Raw genomic sequence first — 7,708 nt, forward strand, 5'->3', positions numbered from 1 at the left:
GGGTATGTCTACCTAATGAAACACAAGTCTGAAACCTTTGAAAAGTTCAAGGAATTTCAGAGTGAGGTTGAGAATCAACGTGACAGGAAAATAAAATTCTTACGATCAGATCGTGGTGGAGAATATTTAAGTCACGAATTTGGTACACACTTAAGGAAATGTGGAATAGTTTCACAACTCACGCCGCCTGGAACACCTCAGAGAAATGGTGTGTCTGAACGTCGTAATCGCACTCTATTGGATATGGTGCGATCTATGATGTCTCTTACCGATTTACCGCTCTCATTTTGGGGTTATGCTTTAGAGACTGCCACGTTCACTTTAAATAGGGCACCGTCTAAATCCGTTGAGACGACACCGTATGAATTATGGTTTGGGAAGAAACCTAAGCTGTCGTTTTTAAAAGTTTGGGGATGCGATGCTTATGTCAAGAAACTTCAACCTGAAAAGCTCGAACCCAAATCGGAAAAATGCGTCTTCATAGGATACCCTAAGGAAACTATTGGGTATACCTTCTACCTCAGATCCGAAGGCAAGATCTTCGTTGCAAAGAACGGGTCCTTTCTAGAGAAGGAGTTTCTCTCGAAAGAATTGAGTGGGAGGAAAGTGGAACTTGATGAGGTGATAGTCACCCCTTCCGAACCGGAAAGTAGCGCAGCGCGAGAAAATGTTCCTGTGGTGCCTACACCGACTGGGGAGGAAGTTAATGATGATGATCATGAAGCTTCAGATCAAGTTGCTGAACTTCGTAGGTCCACAAGGACACGTTCCGCACCAGAGTGGTACGGCAACCCTGTCCTGGAAATCACGTTGTTAGACAACGGTGAACCTTCGAACTATGAAGAAGCGATGGCGGGCCCGGATTCCGACAAATGGCTAGAAGCCATGAAATCCGAGATAGAATCCATGTATGAAAACAAAGTATGGACTTTGACTGACTTGCCCGATGAGCGGCAAGCCATAGAAAACAAATGGATCTTTAAGAAGAAGACGGACGCAGATGGTAATGTGACCATCTACAAAGCTCGACTTGTCGCTAAGGGTTATCGACAAGTTCAAGGGGTTGACTACGATGAGACTTTCTCACCCGTAGCGAAGCTGAAGTCCGTCCGAATCATGTTAGCAATTGCCGCATACTATGATTATGAGATATGGCAGATGGACGTCAAAACGGCATTCCTTAACGGCTTCCTTAAGGAAGAGTTGTATATGATGCAGCCGGAAGGTTTTGTCGATCCTAAGAATGCTAACAAAGTATGCAAGCTCCAACGCTCAATCTATGGGCTGGTGCAAGCATCTCGGAGTTGGAACATTCGCTTTGATGAGATGATCAAAGCGTTTGGGTTTACACAGACTTATGGAGAAGCCTGTGTTTACAAGAAAGTGAGTGGGAGCTCTGTAGCATTTCTCATATTATATGTGGATGACATACTATTGATGGGAAATGATATAGAATTCTTGGAAAGTGTAAAGGCCTATTTGAATAAGTGTTTTTCAATGAAGGACCTTGGAGAAGCTGCTTATATATTAGGCATCAAGATCTATAGAGATAGATCAAGACGCCTCATTGGTCTTTCACAGAGTACATACCTTGACAAGATATTGAAGAAGTTCAGTATGGATCAGTCCAAGAAGGGGTTCTTGCCTGTATTGCAAGGTGTGCAATTGAGCACGGCTCAATGCCCGACCACGGCAGAAGATATAGAAGAGATGAGTGTCATCCCCTATGCCTCGGCCATAGGGTCTATTATGTATGCCATGCTGTGTACCAGACCTGATGTAAACCTTGCCGTAAGTTTGGTAGGAAGGTACCAAAGTAATCCCGGCAAGGAACACTGGACAACGGTCAAGAATATCCTGAATTACCTAAAAAGGACTAAGGATATGTTTCTCGTTTATGGAGGTGACGAAGAGCTCGTCGTAAAGGGTTACGTCGACGCTAGCATAGGTCTGCTTTGGGGCAGATGCATTTGGTCGGTACATGCTGTTCGGGATCCATATCTTACGCTTCTGTGAGGGCGGGCCCGAAGATGAGCCCGTGTCACGGTTGCGCCTGTAAGAGCTCTGGTATTCCTGCAGACCAGTTTCGACATTGATGGCCTTGTTCACCAAGGTGGCGAAATCAGCAAAGTCATGCACTAGAAGTGCGAGCTTGATGTCAGCTTGAAGTCCATCACGGAACTTCTCCTGTCTGCGTGCATCAGTTGCAATGTCTTCTTCAGCATAGCGGGACAAGTCCAGAAACTCCCGCTGATAAGCTTCGACAGTTTTGTTGCCTTGGGTGAGGTTGCGGAACTCACGCTTCTTCCGGTCCATGACTCCCTGAGGAATGAAGCGGGCACGGAAAGCAGCTTGGAAGTCTGGCCATGTGATGATTGTTCCAGCTGGCAGAGTACGCCTGTGGCTGTCCCACCATTGAGCTGCGGGTCCCTTCAAGAAGAAGGAAGCAAAGGTGACATAGCTGGCAGGGGCTACATCAGTAGACTCCATCTCATAGGTGATGTCACGGAGCCAGTCATCAGCATCCAGAGGCTGAGTTGAGCTGCGGTAGATGGTTGGGTTGAGGCGTATGAAATCTTGAAGAGTCACTTGGGCTGGCTGCTGGTTCATATTGGGGCGAGGAAACTGAGCCATCATATTTTCCATGAATTGGCGGTTCAGTTCAAACTGTTGGATCATACCAGCCATGTACTCAGGTGGTGGTGGTGTTGGAAATATGCCCTAGAGGCAATAATAAATGGTTATTATTATATTTCTGTGTTCATGATAATAGTCTATTATTCATGCTATAATTGTATTGTCCGGAAATCGTAATACATGTGTGAATACATAGACCACAACCTGTCCCTAGTAAGCCTCTAGTTGACTAGCTCGTTGATCAACAGATAGTCATGGTTTCCTGACTATGGACATTGGATGTCATTGATAACGGGATCACATCATTAGGAGAATGATGTGATGGACAAGACCCAACTTAAGCATAGCATAAAAGATCGTGTAGTTTCGTTTGCTAGAGCTTTTCCAATGTCAAGTATCTTTTCCTTAGACCATGAGATCGTGCAACTCCCGGATACCGTAGGAGTGCTTTGGGTGTGCTAAACGTCACAACGTAACTGGGTGACTATAAAGGTGCATTACGGGTATCTCCGAAAGTGTCTGTTGGGTTGGCACGGATCGAGACTGGGATTTGTCACTCCGTGTGACGGAGAGGTATCTCTGGGCCCACTCGGTAATGCATCATCATAATGAGCTCAATGTGACTAAGGCGTTAGTCACGGGATCATGCATTGTGGTACGAGTAAAGAGACTTGCCGGTAACGAGATTGAACTAGGTATTGGGATACCGACGATCGAATCTCGGGCAAGTAACATACCGATTGACAAAGGGAATTGCATACGGATTGATTGAATCCTCGACACCGTGGTTCATCCGATGATATCATCGTGGAACATGTGGGAGCCAACATGGGTATCCAGATCCCACTGTTGGTTATTGACCGGAGAGGCGTCTCGGTCATGTCTGCATGTCTCCCGAACCCGTAGGGTCTACACACTTAAGGTCCGGTGACGCTAGGGTTGTAGAGATATATGTATGCGGAAACCCGAAAGTTGTTCGGAGTCCCGGATGAGATCCCGGACGTCACGAGAGGTTCCGGAATGGTCCGGAGGTAAAGATTTATATATGGGAAGTCTTATTTTGGTTGCCGGAAAAGTTTCGCACTTTATCGGTATTGTACCGGGAGTGCCGAAAGGGGTCCGGGGGTCCACCAAGGGGGTCCACCAGCCCCGGGGGGCCACATGGGCTGTAAGGGGTGCGCCTTGGCCTATATGGGCCAAGGGCACCAGCCCCAAGAGGCCCATGCGCAAGAGATAAGAAAGAAGGGAGAGTCCTAAAGGGGGAAGGCACCTCCGAGGTGCCTTGGGGGGGAAGGACTCCCTCCCTGGCCGCACCCTTCCTTGGCGGAAGGGGTAAGGCTGCGCCCCCCCTCTCCCTTGGCCCTATATATAGTGGGGGGAAGGGAGGGCAGCAACATCTAAGCCTTGGGCGCCTCCCTCCTCCCCTGCAACACCTCTCTCTCTCGCAGAAGCTCGGCGAAGCCCTGCCGGACACCCGCTACATCCACCACCACGCCGTCGTGCTGTTGGATCTCCATCAACCTCTCCTCCCCCTTGCTGGATCAAGAAGGAGGAGACGTCGCTGCACCGTACGTGTGTTGAACGCGGAGGTGCCGTACGTTCGGCACTCGGTCATCGGTGATTTGGATCACGGCGAGTACGACTCCGTCATCCACGTTCATTGGAACGCTTCCGCTCGCGATCTACAAGGGTATGTAGATCCACTCCTTTCCCCTCGTTGCTAGTAGACTCCATAGATGCATCTTGGTGAGCGTAGGAAAATTTTAAATTATGCTACGGTTCCCAACAGGTGGGGCATCGCCACCACGACCACGACCACCTGGTCTAACCATCCTGGTAATATATAACACGGGTAGTTCAGCATTGAGAAATTTGCAATGACAAGAATCATTCATGATGAAACATGCATAATGAAAGGAGCACGATAGCTACTACATAGTAGTCGGCATAACTTACAAAAGGGGTCATGCATAGAGTTCAGTACATAGAGTTCAGTACATAGACTAAAACATCATAGGCGGCACACAGGCTCGCGGCGACTGCCACTAATACTACAAGCAAGCCTACATCAGTCCCAAGAGGTACTGTGGAGGTAATCGTAGCCCGACAGCTGGTAGTGAGGCAACGGATAGCCCTCGACGTCAGCAGACTGGGGGCCGCGGATACTCAGGTGTAGAGCCCGACGCTCAGGTGGCAGAAGAGGGCCAAGTGCGGGAGAGTAGCCTCCCACCTCTGGCCAACCGACACCGTGGGGCATCACGGTCCTGGCTGGGTAGATCGCAGTACGCGGTACCTGTCCAGATCGGACAAAGGGGTGCAGCAGCGTCAGAGCTCGGTAAAGGTGCTGACGGGTGGTGTACATCTCGTGGCGAAGAGCTCGGTTAGCTCGATCCAGCCCATCATCATGCAGAACAAGGTGCTGATGGTAGAAGGGCTCTCGGCTGACCGTGGAGTAGGCAGCAGTATAGTATCCCTCCGCACCAACATCAGATGCGATAGCAATGTGCCTGAAAGGGGAGGTGTCCAACTCCTGATACTCTCCACGAAGACGTGTCAGAGCAGCATAGGCAGCATCGTGGACAGCCATATCGATGGCCACACCAACACCATGTGCGGTGTGCAGCACAGTAGTGGAGTCGTACTCCCGAGAGTAGAGGTGGACGATGGCACGGTACTTCTCCTGGTTAAAGTCCTGGTACTCCTCGTAGACGGTGTACTCAGGGTGCCAGCGATAACCCAGATAGGTCATCATCTCAGCTAGCACCGCAGGTGATCCCGAGGCACCAATGGCCGTCGTGTGGCGCACGACCTGCCTCGAGGGTTCCATCTGAAAGCAAAGACGTTTCAAAGGAGTCAAATGACAGTGTGTGAATTGTTCAAAATACTACTCTAAGAAACAACTATGGTTTATCCAACTTTGGGGTGAATGCGGTCACGGGATCCTAGTGTTAAAGTTAGTAAATTCGTTTAACCCGAGTAGAAGAGAGTTCAGAGTCCCAGAGTAAAGGTCGAGGAGTAAAAGATACTAGTACCACCCAATGGTGACGTGGGCCCATAAGACACACAACCATGTTAGTAAAAGTTTTGTAATGTCTAGACTCGACTTCGGCCAAGGAGTGTGGATAGGGGGATTCCTACAGGCAGTCGGCTCTGATACCAACTTGTGACGCCCCCGATTTGACCGTACACTAATCATGCACGCAAATGTGTACGACCAAGATCAGGGACTCACGGGAAGATATCACAACACAACTCTAAAACATAAATAAGTCATACAAGCATCATAATACAAGCCAGGGGCCTCGAGGGCTCGAATACAAGTGCTCGATCACAGACGAGTCAGCGGAAGCAACAATATCTGAGTACAGACATAAGTTAAACAAGTTTGCCTTAAGAAGGCTAGCACAAACTGGGATACAGATCGAACGAGGCGCAGGCCTCCTGCCTGGGATCCTCCTAACTACTCCTGGTCGTCGTCAGCGGCCTGCACGTAGTAGTAGGCACCTCCAGTGTCGTAGGTGTCGTCGTCGACGGTGGCGTCTGGCTCCTGGACTCCAGCATCTGGTTGTGACAACCAGATAGAAAAGAAAAGGGGGAAAAGAGGGAGAGAAGCAACCGTGAGTACTCATCCAAAGTACTCGCAAGCAAGGAGCTACACTACATATGCATGGGTATATGTGAAAAGGGGCATATCAGTGGACTGAACTGCAGAATGCCAGAATAAAAGGGGGATAGCTAGTCCTGTCGAAGACTACGCTTCTGGCCATCTCCATCTTGCAGCATGTAGAAGAGAGTAGATTGAAGTCCTCCAAGTAGCATCGCATAGCATAATCCTACCCGGCGATCCCCTCCTCGTCGCCCTGTTAGAGAGCGATCACCGGGTTGTATCTGGCACTTGGAAGGGTGTATTTTATTCAGTATCCAGTTCTAGTTGTCATAAGGTCAAGGTACAACTCCGGGTCGTCCTTTTACCGAGGGACACGGCTATTCGAATAGATAAACTTCCCTGCAGGGGTGCACCACATAACCCAACACGCTCGATCCCATTTGGCCGGACACACTTTTCTGGGTCATGCCCGGCCTCGTAAGATCAACGCGTCGCAGCCCCACCTAAGCACAACAGAGCGGTCAGCACGCCGGTCTAACCCTATGCGCGCAGGGGTCTGGGCCCATCGCCCTATGCACACCTGCACGTTGCGTACGCGGCCGGAAGCAGACCTAGCCTAGTGGCGTTCCAGTCCAATCCGGCGCGCGCCACTCAGTCGCTGACGTCAAGAAGGCTTCGGCTGATACCACGACGCCGGGATACCCATAACTACTCCCGCGTAGATGGTTAGTGCGTATAGACCAAATGGCCAGACTCAGATCAAATACCAAGATCTCGTTAAGCGTGTTAAGTAACCGCGAACGCCGACCAGGGCCAGGCCCACCTCTCACCTGGGTGGTCTCAACCTGCCCTGTCGCTCCGCCACAAAGATCCACTTGCGGGTACTCCTACGAGCCGACCCGACTTTAGTCACCACATGTATCATGTATATAGTATATAAGTATATACCCGTGATCACCGCCCAGGTGATCACGACCCGATAGTATAGCACAGCAGACGGACAAGAATGTAGGGCCACTGATGGAAAACTAGCATCCTATACTAAGCATGTAGGATTGCAGGTACAGGTATCAACAGTAGTAGCAAGGATAGGCTATGCATCAGGATAGGATATCGAAAAGCAGTAACATGCTACACTACTCTAATGCAAGCAGTATAGAGAAGAATAGGCGATATCTGGTGATCAAGGGGGGGGCTTGCCTGGTTGCTCTGGCAAGTAGGAGGGGGCGTCGACTCCGTAGTCGAACTGGGCAGCAGCAGGGGCGGTCTCGTAGTCTACCGGAGAGAAGAGGGGGAAGAAACAGTAAATACAATGCAAACATAAGCATGACGATGCGTGACATGACAATGAGCGGTGCTAGGTGTGTCCTAACGCGACAGTAGGTGGTACCGGTGAAGGGGGGGAACATCCGGGAGGTATTCCCGATGTTTCGCGTTTTCGGACAGACGGACCGGAGGGGGAAA

Source organism: Triticum aestivum, chromosome 1D (assembly GCF_018294505.1).
Source record: "Triticum aestivum cultivar Chinese Spring chromosome 1D, IWGSC CS RefSeq v2.1, whole genome shotgun sequence".
NCBI classification, from domain to species: Eukaryota; Viridiplantae; Streptophyta; class Magnoliopsida; order Poales; family Poaceae; genus Triticum; species Triticum aestivum.